The sequence below is a fragment of the Pinus tabuliformis genome, chromosome 4_1 (assembly GCF_031772625.1).
Source record: "Pinus tabuliformis cultivar Carrire ecotype Pingquan chromosome 4_1, CPIR1, whole genome shotgun sequence".
Classification (NCBI taxonomy): Eukaryota; Viridiplantae; Streptophyta; class Pinopsida; order Pinales; family Pinaceae; genus Pinus; species Pinus tabuliformis.
Window position 1 is genome coordinate 571279237 of NC_142303.1, and position 15530 is coordinate 571294766.

Here is a 15530-nt window from a genome sequence, read left to right on the forward strand (position 1 = left end):
TCAGAGCCATACCCGGCCGTCTACTCGGTCCCACCTCCAAGCAACCTAGTTGTCTCCTTCGACTGGAATCAACTAGGCAGACCCCGTTTACCAGCAAGCATACCATTCTGAATTATCGTTCAAATATATAGAATGGTCATGGCTAGTACCATCATAGATGAGGGGGCTTCTGTGAGTATCCTTTCCTCTATTTCTTGGAAAGCGCTTGGTTCGCCATCGATGTTGCCTGAGATGAGAAATCTGACAGGCTTTGACAAAGGAACCAGTCGAACTTTAGGGATCCTTCCCAATGTGCCCATAACATTGAGAGGGAAGACAATTCAAATGAATGTAATGGTAGTTCAAGGACCCTTGGATTATAGCCTACTCCTTGGACGAGACTATATTTATTGCATGGGAGCCATCGTCTCCTCACTCTTTAGAGTAATGTGTTTTCCGCACGAAGGAAGAGTGGTCAAGCTCGTGGACCAGCTTTCATTTCCCGGATCACGCATAGCAAATAGTCATATACCATCCCTAAATGGTCTCTTCGCGCAAGAAATGTCTCAATCTCCAGTCCGTCCTCCCGATGAGCGCGAGTAATTCAGAGGGATATGACTGAAACCCAGGGGGCATGCATCCTGGTCTGTTTCGGCAGGAAAACTTCGGGTATAGGGTAGATTTCCGCGGAAGAATATGACTAGTCTGTACCCCGTCCGTGATTGGAAGAGGGGTTATTCTAGAACAATATTCTCTTGTCAAAGTTATGTGAGTTGACAGACCTAAGTCACTCGCCTTTTTTTATCTCGGTAGACATCATCGAAGAAGTGTTTTGTTTGCACCGTGAATTGAACAGTCTTTGGGTGACCTGTAAGAGGTAGGCCTCTCCCGGTAAAACAAATGTTTTATTGGACTAAAGAAGGGGTAACCTTGAAACCATACTTTATACCTGGGGGCATGCAAACCTTTTGGAGTGGAAGCGAGGGGCGGCTATTTATTTTTTAAATTTTTAGGACCTCTAACCCTTTAAACTCGTAGGATTAGTCGTCACCTAACTTGCATAAAGAAAGGATGTGGGGCAAAAATCTAAAAGTTGTCGTTTTATATGAGACATTCTTATCATATGACTGGATTAATTGAGCAGTATTAGCGCATAGTTCAAGCTTGTTAAAAAATAAACATAAGACATGAGCAAGTGTTTCCACCCGCGTTTAAGCTCATTAAAAATTGAACTATTCCCCGGTAAATAACCACCGTGAATGAAGCATTTCAGCCATTAAAGCCTTGGTCGTGTTTGCACCGTCACCTCCACTTTTCCATTGGCCGATCATTCACCTCCATTTGATTGTTTACCCATTTTGAGGAACAGCTGCGAAGAGTGATTTCACTAGCCATCCTTGTGACACTGCCGTGATTGGAAAATTCCAAACCTTACCTGGAATCAGCTGCTACCCATTTTATCACTCGTTCCTCAAAAGACGAGTCTTATTTAAGCTCTTTTCAACTGACTCATAAAATATGAAAAGATTGCCGAGTTTTGGCCTTCCAGCTCGTTAAAGCGACCGGAAGAGCTATCCCTCCTCTAGATTTTAATCTTTTTGGACCTGAGGGATTATTGCACAAAAAGATCGAGCGCTTGTTTTGTTCGGCTCGTTAAAACTATCGAAAATTCATCCCTTCTGTATTGTTTTATACTTTTTCGGACTTAAGGGATTAGATGACGAAAAAGGAATTTCGGAGTTACCTTTACATACCTTTTCAGACTCTCTAAAAATGAAAAGGACCGAGTTATCTTTGTCGTTAAACTCGTTAAAAAGATTAATAGCGACAAACTTGTCTTTAGACGAGAACGAGTTTCACTATCGCTAGGCTCGTTAAAACATAGCGATGGGTTTGCCCGAAGGGAAAATTATAGAAAAAGCATATGTTATCCTCCTCAAGCTTGACAAAAATAAAGAGGTACTGGTCAGCAATGACTGGGGAAAAATTGGGAAGAAACTCAAAGAATCTTTATTGGTAGCAAGTCGCTCTTGAACATGACACTTCCAATCCATGCCTAAGTCGGGTTGGGTTGTTCCATTCACCGGTCACATCGCCATGGTCATGCCATACCATCCACATTTGGGGTAAATGCTACCAATCCATCACATAAGTGTCGCCGACATGTTCAAGAGAAGTCATCCAGAGAAGTCATCCGTGTCCCATCCACTACCATACATTATACTTCATTTTTTCATGACCGCCATCCTGAACCATATGTCATCAGATCGTTTTCACCTCCATCAAAATCATTTGCTCCGTTCCATGTCATTGATGTGGGATTCATCAAGGCCCTCCTTTGACGGATCGCTTCTTGTCGACATCAGCTCATTATCCAAGAAGTTGATCTAGGAACACCCCATTCAGTACTTTGAAGCTTGCATGCCTCAATGGCAAGTTTCTCACTTCCGGCGACAGGTATACATCAATGACCTTCAACCGAAAGATTTTGCGTGGTGTTCGACGCCAAGTCCTTTATTCACACCACGTGAATTGTACTGCAGTACCTTGAGGGTCATCATCATTATCAGTGATTCCTCTCGCGCTTGTTAACAATTTACATCATCGACTGGTAATCAAGCGATGTCTTTCCATGTTCGACTTCAAAACATTTTTCACATGGATCGACCTGTACTTCGAGTGAAGATCAGACGAGATTGAAGACCCCGGATCTAGTTTCATCCATCCGGGCTGCGATCTATATTCAGGAAAAATAAAAACATTGACATGTACAGCATTGTAGCACAGATAATCATCCTACCAAAAGGATGATGACTTCATCAGAATCATCAGTCTACCATCAGACGATTGTCTATCCTGTGTACATAAAAATGAATTTATAAAACTGAGCATGGGAATGCCCGCCTCAGCTGGATCATGAAAATAGTATCAAGATAATGTATTGTATTGTATCTTATTACAGGTCTCCTCCCAGCATTGAAAGAACTTCGGATCCTCCTAATAAAGCATTTCACTCGATAAACGGCCTCATACTTTAGGGGGCAACTGTTATAGACATTTTTGTGCCTTACAGCTCTAAGCATGAAATGTCCATAAACCAAGGGATCCTAAGTCCCTAAAAGTGTTGTTCCTACCCCTAGAGGAACAAGGTCAACCAATTACAGCTTCTCCCAGAAGTTCTCCACTAGAAACTGCTCAGAATCAGTCAAATCATGATCATTTCAGCTGCTCCACTAGCTAGCTGCTTTGCATAGCACCCGAGTACACTAGCTAGGTGCGTTGCAACGCACCTAAATGCACTACCAGGGTGCGCTGAGCAGGAAATGACAAATGGCAGTGTCATTCCGCGAGGTGGACAGACAATGGAAGCTTCCAGAATCTTCCCCAATGACACTTGCTTCACTGAGTTCGACCAAGGATGAGTAAGAGGCTCTCAGTCTCCAAGTGGAAGCAAGAACTGACAGAGAGAAGCCACTAGTCAAATCATAAGCTGACTCATCCTCTTTGCATACATCTATATATGGATCCCTCATCCCAGAGATCCAGAGGCTGGAATTTTGTACATTGTAGAGAATTGTTGTTGGTTTTGAGATAGAGATCAGTGTATTGGGTGATTTATGCTTTGTTGGAGGTGAAGAGGGAGTTCCTTTGCTGGGGGGTTGATGCTGGATCAGGAATCATCGGTTGTAACTCCTCCTGGACCTTCTTGTTATATCAATAAAACTATTTGAGTTTCTCCTACATGCTTGTGTACCAATGATGTTTTGTTATATTTGCATGTTTAGATTAAATCTGATCCTAAGCTATTTATGAATATGAATCCATGTCTTTGTGTAGTTTTCCTCTTCTGTGATCTTGCTGGAACTTGGTGAAGCTGGGCAAGTAAGGGAGCAGGTAGCTGGAAGCTGTCAAAGAGGAGAGAGATTGGATCAAAGGACTAGCGCAAGACACAGGTTGGTTCATCCTATTCCTCTTCGTTTATAGTTCATAAAGAAGAATACAAAAGTAGTTTTCCTTGTTTGTTTCTAAGGTACTGTCACACCTTAGTGGGATAGGGGCGTTCTGAGTAGACACTTTTCCCGTTAACACTACCGCAGGTTCGTGTTGGGGTTCTCTCATATCACTTGGCCTTTAAGTCAAGTCACCAAGGGTGGAGCGAAAGAAAAGTTTTTTTGGTCTGAAACCCAACAACAAACATTTTTTGAGTTGAAGCATCACCTCTGCTCTGCATTAGTGCTCACACTACTAGACTTGCAACAACCATTTGAGATTGAGACAGACACCTTTGACTATGCTATTGGTGCAGTTCTTACTCGACATGTGCATCTAGTGGCTTACCATAGTGAGACACTTTCAGACACAGTCCAAAGGTATCCCACTTATGACAAAGAAATGTATTCCATTGTGAAGGCCTGCCGTTAATGGAAGCATTACATTATGGGGAAGGAAACAGTCATCCACATAGATCACTGACCCTTGTAGTTCATACAAACACAGGGAAAGTTGCAGAATGATCCCCGTCATAAATGGTCTACCTACCTGCAACAATTCCATTTGAACATTAAGTATAAGAAGGACAACACCAATAATTTCGTTGATTACCTCAGCCGACCACCGGTCATGGTGCTACGGGCACGAGACTTCGAGGTGGCCACATCTTTACAAGAGCGATACAAAATTCGGCAGCACATACCAGAAATGCTTGGAAGGGAAGGAAGTTCCAAATTTTCACCTTCAGGATGCATTGTTATGGCACCTAGGACACATCTGTGTTCCTTCAAGCGAGCATGCCAAGGTGATTTGGGAGGCACACTACAATCGAGTCACTAGACATTTTAAAGTAGAGAAAACAACAGCGGTATTGCAGAAGTATTTTTATTGGCCGAAACTTCGTCAGGATGTTGGGAAGTACATTAGATCCTGCACCGCCTGTGCCATTGCCAAACCAACCATTAAGAAGCAAGGTCTGTATACTCCTCTACCTACTCCTAGCCGGCCTTGGGAATTTGTCTCCATGAATTACATGTGGGGCATTCCTTCTATTAAGCACAATAACAATTGTGTTTTCGTGGTCATCGATAGATTCTCCAAGATGGCCATCATGACAACCTCCAAGAAGAGTATCACAGTAGAGGCCACTACTAAGCTCTTCTTTGAGCGAGTGTGGGTATACATTGGGATCCCAGAGTCCATTATCTCATATCAGGACAACAAATTCCTGAGGGTATTTCAGTCCAGTCTCTGGTCGATGCTAGATATGAAACTTACTAAGTCCACGACTTTCTATCCCCAAACTTTATGGCCAAATAGAGGTTGTCAATAGGATGATTGTACACATTCTGTGCATGTACAACTTGAAGCATCCACACACATGGGATGAACGCCTCCCTTATGTCCAACACAACTACAACATAGCTCTCCACATCACAACATGCCACAACCCCTTTCAGGTAGGGCTGGGATTTCAGCCATTATGTCCCATTGATGTGGCCATACCATTTGCAACCACTCAAGCAGATTCGACTCACATCCAGTCTGAAGATGAAAGGGCTAATAGCTTCATTGAGCAGATTCAACACATCTGCCAGCAGGTCTGTTATCACTCAGGTTGTCCTTAAGCTCCGGAAAAGGATACGGCCGAGGTAACCACAGACCAACTTTGGACTGCAGGTTCTAGCCAACCTGCAATCAGAGAGGGCTCTCTCTTTTAGGTTTAGCTTTGTTTGGAAAGGATTTTAGGCTAGGTCTTGAGTTCAGAGGGTTTTTGTTTTGTTTTTGGTGGGAAGGAAGATGTCTCAAGTAAAGAGGCATAACATAGTCTGGTAAGTTTCAAACCATTGGGCGCGGAGTCAAGGAGTGGGACTGCTGATGCGTTTTCTTGGTCACAAGAGAAATAAGGAGCAAGGTAGCTGCTCATGAAACAACACTTAAAGCTTAAAAGGATGGAATGAGGGATAAGGAATGAGAGGCAACAAAGAATCTCTCACTCGGCTTAAAAGGGGGAAGGTGAATGAGCTCTGTCTGGGAGCAATTAAGAATTCCTAGACAACTGTCAAAGATGAATGGATTAGGGGAAACATGAGCCATATGGAATTCATATTCATGACTAACCCAGATGAAAACATAAAGAAATAGTAGAAAATGAGCATACAGGGCGGTTAAACCAATTATAGACTATTCTTTCTTTCTACTATTTTAGACGGTGTATCAAATGAAAAAACAGAGGTAGGAAAACTTATTGAGTCATGTTGCAGCACAAGAATTCCAAATTCACTTCTTCAAAACCATTAGACACAGAGTAGACAATCTTTCCTCCAAGCCTTTCAGCAGTCTTTGATTACGGAAAACATATCAGGTATACAGTGCGAGTCTCTACTGAAGACTATCAACCAACCGACGCTTTAACCATACAGAGGGTGGTATATATAGGGAATATTTATCCAAATTATCTATTACAGCCGACCTAACACGTCTGGCAGAAAACTGATTACCTTTAACCTAATCTTATCCAGAAATAAATGCAAGAAAATATCTTTGAGCTATGCTGGGGGCAGCTGTATCAAAATGAGTTAATGCCTGTCCTGGTGGCTCTGTGCTGTTCATCTCTCATAACTGTGCATTGGTCTTTGCGCCCTTGCTGTTCGGCGGCATTGAATGATTCTGACTATGATTTGAGAGCTAGGACGGGCTTACTCTTCTTGTTTTGACTTTCTGGGGGGCTCATCAATGTTCAGGTGCTTTGAGCCCCTAAAAAATCTTGATTGATACTCTTTGGCTCTTCTTCTTCCTCTGATACTCTTTGGCAATAAGTAGATGTTGTTCTGATGTGCTGTGGGTCTAAATCATCATTTAATGGCCGCTGTTCGGCCTTTGTTTCCTTCAAAAATGTCTTCTGCTCCTTCCGGCAAGCTTCGCAAAGAAAAATGGGTCATTCGGCGCCTTTCGGGCTGGCTGGGGGCCGCAGAATAAAAATATTCCCTGAAGATTCCCCATTCAGGCCCAAAAAATTGCCTCAGAATCTGATTCTGGGGCCCCGAAGTGCGATTTTTGCCCTTCGCGCCAGAAAAGTGCTGATGACGTCAGCATGACGTGACGTTGTATGGCGGGTGACGTCAGCAATGACGTGGTGGGATGACGTCAGCATGACGTCATCATGTACGGACAGTGACGTGGCATGACACGTGGCAAGGGGCCACACAGGTAGATGACTCGGCGACACGGTGGCAGGAGGCCGCGCAGGTGGTTGACGTGTCGCGGTGACTGTGCAAGGGGATGACGTAAGCGGTGACATCACAGGGCAGGAGGCGGTAAGCGGTATTGTGGCGCACCGCTTTTTTGGGGATGGTGGTTTCGTGAGGGGGGCCTCCGCCACAGCCCAGAAGGTGACGCGTGGCGGGAGGTACGGCGGCAATACCGCCCATCTCCCGGACGCTAACCTTCGGGCAGGTCGGGGATGGGGAGGCCCGCCAGCCGTTGATCTGTGGGGCGGGCGATCCAACGGTTGGCGGCAGACGCGAGGCGGCGGGTAGTTAGGGCGGGGAATATTCACAGGAATATTCTGTTTTTAATATATGCGCGTGGTGGGTTTAGACTTAGGGAAGATGGGTTTAGGGGGTTAATAAGCGGCGGGGTTAATATTTAATGCCAAAACTTTGGGTTGGGGGCGGAAAAGGGGGTTTAGGGATTTAAAATGAGCACGGTTAATGTATTTACAATTGGGAGTTAAGGAAAGGGGGTAAAACATGGGTTTTTGAGGGTTTTAGGGCTAGGTGAAAGGTTATTAATCTGGCCAGGTGTCAGATTAATCCCTGCTATGACATGGATGGGCTAAAAACAGCCCCAGATGGACCATTTTTTCCTGGACTTATAAAAATATGGCTATATTGCCAGGGTGGGGATATTTACATAGGGGAGTTTTATGTACATAGTTTTAATAGGGGAAGGGGAAGACTGATAGGGAGTTATATAATACTGTTAATAGTTAATATGAAGGTGATAAGCAGGCGCTAAGGTCAAGAACCTTAGGCTAAATTTTGGGGAAAATAATTTGCAAAGAGATGAAGTCCTTGAGTGAAGCAGATCTTCACCAAGGCAACTGACATGGAGTATGATGAGACTAAGAGGCTCAAGCAGATCTTGACCTCTTTGGGGGAAATTAGTAAGTGACTTGGGGAATTGGAAGAAGGGGGAGTTAGTGATGTTCACCTTTGAGCACCTTTGCCTGAAAAACTGCCTGTACTGTGATCTGTAAAGATAAAGCACTTCGAAACACAAAATTGATCATCAACCATCATTCTGCAATCATAGCCACCTACCCAGCCTATTCACCTAACATTTTTTTCTTCTTCATTGGGTGGGTGCATTTAGACTTGCAGACCCAGATTTACAATTTTCTTTTGAATTCCTCCTATCTAGATCTACACTTATTTCTGCCAGGGCCCATATTAAACAGTTGGGTCCCTTTGATTCTCTACCTACCTACAAATCTGCCAAGGTTAAACTGTTTGGACATATACATTCTCTATATTCTAAAACAGGAAATTGAAACTTAGGGAGACCAAGATTAAGCTGTTTGGCCTTCCCTTCACTGAAAAGCTCATCAAAAATGGAATACAGCAGTGGCATTTGGACCAGCACACTTTCATGGCTTCTTGTGGAAATATGGAACACTGCAGCTTGCAAAGTATGACATATTTGGCATGTAAAAATGTCAATCATGAAAGATGAAAACCTGCTGCAGCAGGAGGCTAACAAGGTCCATGATATATTAGACAAAGCCAATTCTAAGTACAAGCAATGTCATGATTAGCATCAAGTGTTGAACAAGTTCCACGTGGGTTACAAAGTTTGTCTAGATATGCATAAGGAGTGCCTCGTTAGACCCCATCGCAAGAATCGCCCACTCTGATATGGACCATACACCATCACCAAGGTTGTCAGTGACAATGCCTTCGAGCTCAACATCCCACCATTCCTTGGTTTGCACGCAGTGTTCAATGTAGACCGTCTTCGACCATACTTTGCACCATTGTTAGACACATCCGACATTGCAGAACAACTCACACCAATAGATCTCAACCCAGACTACATAGAACAGGCCACAACTGATCAGATCATGGACAAACAGATCAAGAACACTCGCCAACAGAGGAGACAACTATATCGAGTTGTTAAAGCAGGCCAACTCCTTCACCAGGGAAAGTGGTTCACCACGGACCAGGTTCAACAAAAATTTCCTCACCTCACAGAGGCTTTGAACTCAATGGGGACCATTGATTCCTTAGGGGTGATGAATGATCCAGGTAGATATTAATGGCCACCCTCTTATTCCACCTAGATCCTCTAGTTAGTTTCCCCTGTTTCCTTGTTTATTTCGACATTTACTATTTTTAGTAGTTTTTCGGGTCTTGAACTTTCGGAAAAGTTTTGACCCCCTAAATGACATTTCTTTTAGGTCCGCTATAGGCCCATTGCCATAAGTAAGGGCCTGCGAAAAAACCTGTAGTAATTAGAGAGACCTTTCCAACAAGGTATCGTACGCGCCAAACATAGATAATATGACCAAGTTACGACCCCGGGAAGTTGGCTTCCCAACTAACTCCAACAGAGCCCACAAAATCTCGTCGTTACATCTCCTGAGATTAGGGTTTTGGTTTTTATGGTTTTCTCATGTTTTTCAATAATAAATAGGCCCTTAAGCCTCATTGTAACATAGTTCAGTTGGCATGTAACCACCACATCTCTTCTCAGAGATAAGCTACCATCACCTGAGCTATCTTATTTCCATTCTCTTTATAAGCATAGTTCAATATTTTTCTATTAATGAAATGAAGTGTTTTTTGTTGCATCTTTGTATTTATGATTATATCTATGATTTGTTGCATTCTTGTTTAAGTTCGGATCACGAAGTTTCTTCCTATTGTAGATCCCTGGAGACAAGGTGATCCTAAATTAGTGCCTCTGCTTGGGCTTTGTCCAAGCTTGAGTGATGAAGAGTTGTTAAATGCGTAGGGGCTTGGGGCTAACTACACATTATTCTCCTTATTTATGTGCTTTTTTCATTGGTTTCGCAGTTGGTGTTGTGGATGTATAGTTATGGATGGTTCTAAGAGTCAAGTCCTCGCTAGGGATATGAATCATTAGAAGCAATCAACCAAGAACCTATTTAAAGTGCTTATGTGCTTGGAAGAGATTACAACCAAATAGTTGGAGCTCATTGAGAGCGAGAGGGAGGCAAGGTTCAATTTGTTGGAAAAACAAGTTGATTAGTCATTGTCAATGATGGATAGGAAAAGGGTTGTCTTAGATTTTGAATTGCTACTTTTGAAGCTGCAAATCAAAGGGGATACAACGAACGAAGAGGATTCCAATTTTAAGTGCAACCTCTCTAAGCTCAGCAAAGATTTGCATGTAGTGGAAGTGGTGGATGCAACGACGAAAGGAGCCTCGTCTTCTTGCAAGGAGGCAATGGAAATTATAGTAGAGGCTAGCCCCTCTAGGGAATTCTACGTAATATGTTTTACTTATTCGAAATAAGAACTTTTTTGGGTCAATTCTGTAGAATTTATGGAAAATTCCAATATAAAATTGTAGTGAGAAAAACCCGTAGAAGAACAAAAATACTAATGTGGATTTACTCCACCACCTCACCAAACTATAATAACATTAAGGTGAATGATGCAAGGGGCATCAACCCCTGGTCAACAATTTTAATGAGACCCAAAGAGGGTGATGTAATTTTCCAAAGGGAAAGAAATTCCCTCCATTGTAATTTGTATAAAATAAATATTTTAATATAAATACAAGTGTCATGTTTTAAAGAAGAATATGGATTGTTATTCTGTTAAGTGAGTTGGAGCTTTGGCGAATAGGCCTTTGTAAAAATAACAAGTCTTAAGATAATATGTTAAACAATTTTAGTAGTTGAGACAAATGTCTAATTTATTTTTTTATTAAGATATTTCCTAATTAGTAAGAAATTATACCTGTATGTAAAATTAGAACTCGATTAGACGAGAAATTGCTAAAGAAAGACAATTTCATAAACAACCTGAAAACTTTGTACAATAAAAACTTGAATATTCTTATGTAAATATATCTTATGAAATATAAAAACACGTGAGTTTGTTTAGTCATCCACCATGTTCAATTTTGCTACCTAAGGATGTATTGATGCACCATGTAAAGTGGGTGCGTGTCTTTGTGTCAAGTCTAATTGATTTCACGTATGACCCGTTAGTGTACTCTGCGTCATAGTTACCAAACTGAAAAAAAAAAACAGGTATTCGATTCGATACGGTTTAATACTAGAATTCGAAATTCCGTAGAATATTAAGCTAGGTAGAATATTATAATATTAAGTTAGGGTAGAATATGGTGATGAGTATATTGTTAAAGCATTCTGTAATATAAAAGTTATAGGTTGGAAATTCTGTGGGCAAAAATCTAGTCATGTTAAGGCCTAGTGTGATTGGTGAGTGATTTCGACTCAAAGACACTATAGGCAAAAATCTAATGCAAATGCATCTTAATCCTACATATCTGGAGAACTAAGAAAGATCATTATCCCTTGAGGTGTAAACTATTCCTCATGTTGTGCACTTAAAAAATCGTTTTCACCTCAAGAGATTTGATCTCTCTCAATGCTTGTTAGATCTATGGTTAAGATGGATATGTAGACATTTGATAAAATTCTTAATGTAGAAAATATATTACTAATAAAATCAAATTACTATTATTACAATCATAATCAAATCAAAGTAGTTAAGCTTTTTGCCTTTTTAATTAAATTGATTAATTAAAATAAACTCATATGAACAAGTGCCATATGAAGTGAATTGTGGTTTTTTGGGCAAGTGGCATTAATAAACCATGATATTGGCCCATGGTATGGTAAAAAAACCTATTTATAGATTAAGAATATTTGTAGTAAAGTGGGGATAAATCTTCATGGTTAAGAATCTTGTTTTATTCTTTTTTTTCTAATCTATACATGTTTAACTTACATATTCATAGAGTTACCTTTGAGTGAGACTTTTTAAATATTTTTAAAAAATAGCACTTAAAAACCATTAACATATTAATTCTTTTTATTATTTAATAATAAAAATTAAAAATAAGTTTATAAATTAATTCTTATGAATGTTTATTGGCCTGGTTAATTATAATTGAAATATATAATTAGAAAATTGTAAATTTTATAAATTGTACTAATTTTTATTATTATTTAATAATAATAATAATAATTAAAAATAAGTTTATAAATTAATACTTATGAATGTTTATTGGCATAGTTGAATAGTTAATTATAATTAAAATATATAATCAAAAAATTGTAAATTTTGTAAATTGGATTAAGAATTTGTGATGAAATATATTCATTTTCATCTTAGGGAATAATAAATACTTCAATTCCATCTTATCTTATTGAAGTTAAAGGGAATAGTAAATCATTCAATTCCATCGTATCAAGAGGGAATAGTTAACCATGTACTAGATCTATTCATAGCTAACATTTTCTTTTAAAACATAATTTTGCGAGTAAAAGGTGAATTCTATTGTGTTGAAAACAAAACAAGGCACAGGATGCATGATCGCGCGGTCGTTGTTGAACTTGCCAAGGCAAAAGAATAATAATTAGCGGTAGAGGAGTTAGTAGTTACGTTCAACTAAATGCGTGACTAAATTATTTATCCTATGCCCTGGAAGCAGGTGATTCACACACAACTGGCTGCACGCATTGCTCTCAAACCTTTGATATAAATATCCAAAGCTGGGGCTGCGATGATACACGACGCATTTAATCAAACTACTGAAGGTCCAGGTCAGCACATCCACGTGGCAAGAGCACATTAGCAATCCAGGACACTCAACATTTGGTTGGATTCAATAAGGTTCAGTGACATAATATTTATGGGCTCATAAATAGATAGAATCTTATTTGAATTCAAATGGTATTAAAACAGAAAATGCCCAAGAAATTTCAAATATGTTTTGTAAGTCAAATAAGATTAGGTTTCTTAAGATAATGAAATCTAGTCCTAGGTGCCATATTTTGTAATTAATGGCATATGAAGATGTTTTTCTATATATTTGTAGTTTTTTTTATTCTACGAAGGATCGAGACTCTAAAAAGGACCACTTTTGTATATTTTTTTCCAGTTAATAAGAAGTATAGTTGCAACAATACTTTGTTTTTAACTTGAGATTTATTTTTTGTTTCAGTTCCATTCCTTCATGTTTATATGTTATTATAAGTTTTCAAAGCTTGTTTGATTACTTCGAATTCAATATAATATTGCTCCAACTTCCTTCAAATTTGTTGTGATTAACTGTAAATGTTTATTTTACATTAGTTAAGCCAAAAATGCCCCAGCATCCACAAAACAATGTTCATCTGTAAATTGAGTTTTCTTTGACTCCATGCTCAATGGTGGTGATTATTACACCTTATTTCACCTGCAAGAATCACATAAAAATCTAGAGTTAACCAGCTGTAATTGAGTTTTATCGAGAACATCACATTGTTTTCTTTGAGAGAGCCCTCTCGTGCTAGAAGGGCTAACTTCTAACTACAAGCGGTTGGAAATAATTACTCTTGGTTGGAGGTTGACACAGCCCAGCCTCTCATATCAAGTGATAATCCTTTTGGTGCGTCTGCCAGCTACCGAAAAGCTCCTTTTCCCGAATTTTCCTTTAGTTTGTTCATTCTAATTCCTGAGGGTAACAAGAAACCAGAGTTTTCCAAAGGTTGTGATATTACCCTGACGACTCCAACCTCAAAAGATCCAAAAGATCAAAACTTCATGGTGACTCCACTACTTAAAGATCAGTAGTTTGAAGAAGTTTCAATATGAGTTCTACTGCAAGAAGAAATGCCAGGTATGCTCCTATGGATCGATCTCATATCTATGGTTTTCCAAATCCTATGCCTTGTCTTGAATGGTTAACCCACCATGTTCAAAGATGAAATGAATGATGATGTTGTTCTACATTTGGTTAGATTTCATATGAATGTATGTAGACGGAGGGTTGAGTTTCCTCAGGATTGTCTCATGAAGATGTTTATGGCTACCCTAGAAGACAAAGCTAGAGTATGGTAAGAAGGGTTGCAATCATGAAGCTTGTGTTCTCTTAAAGATTTCCATAGAATATTCTTTGGACATTATGGGAAGTCTCATTCTTCCTTACCACTATTTCAAGACTATTGTAATTTTTGTAAGGGTTTCATTCAATATCTTGAAAGTATTGATGATGATGTGGAATGCATGGATGATGAGGAGATGTTAGAGGCACTTTATGAATTTTCTTCTCAAGCTAGTTGTCATGATGATCAAGAAGTTTTCAAACAAGCAGATGTTTCTTCTTTAGATGACGATGAAATGGATCACCAATTTGACAATCAAGTCATATTACATGAAATTTATGAGAATTTTCATCCTTCTCAATCTATATGCAGTCAAAGGTATGAGCGAAATCATTCAAATTGTTTTTCAGCCCATTCCTTTTGTTAGATTTTATGTCAAGAAGAAACTCCTCAAGATCAGGTTGTTGAAAATACATGCATCAAAATTCTGAATAGTGAGGTAACATGTGATGAAAGTTGTCTACCTAGACAAGAACTTTTTTCCATTGAAAATCATAATGATGTTGTCCCGGTTAAAGTGCATGAAAGTTCACTTTTAGGTAAACCCGAGTTACATGAAGAGCTGAATATATAGGTTTTACCTATTCTATTTGAGGATCATCAAAATGACATGGATGATATGCATAAATTTGTTTGTATAGGAGTTGTTAGTGTTCAGAATCAAGATGACAGTCCTCAAGCAAAATTACCAAAGGTCAAATCAGAATTGTTTGATAAGCAAAAGATTAGTTTTGATGCACACAATATGGATGTCATGTTTGAAGATGTTCAAGAATGTATGGATGTTTTTGTTGATTTACATGGAAGGGAAGACAAATCTATTGTTGCCTTTTTATTTGATGATGTTCTTGGAATTGAAGACATAGGACAAAAGAAGCCATCAGTTATGAATGAATTCAGCCCTCATGGTTTTACTCATCAAGAAGAGGTGATTTTTCATGATTATCAAGATTGTTTGGTAAGTCTATTCCAGTCATCAGTGAAGGTGGAGTTTCTTTCGTTTATAAGTTCAGGTTATGGATTCAATTTTATTCTGAGTTTCCAATAGATGGTCCACTTAAGGACAGTCAAATAGCCTAGGTGTTGGATTAGCTCTTTCACTGGTTATATTAGAGGTTTCATATTGCTTGAATTAAGCAGGTGGATTTTCAAATGTTAGAGTAGAGTTATTGGTACATAAATAAGCTTGTTGGGCAAGCATTTCCTTCAGCTTTAGGCTACAGTTTGCAGTTTTCAGTTTCAGTTTGTACAACATTTTGATATCACATTGTAGTAGTAGTAATATGTTTTCTGTTGGTTTGCACTTTGCTCTTCAGTTTGGTGAGTGGATTTGAGTGTAGTCTTGAAATTGGGATCAACCCAATGGTCAGGAACTGGAGTTGTTTTTTCTTTGCTACCCCACAGG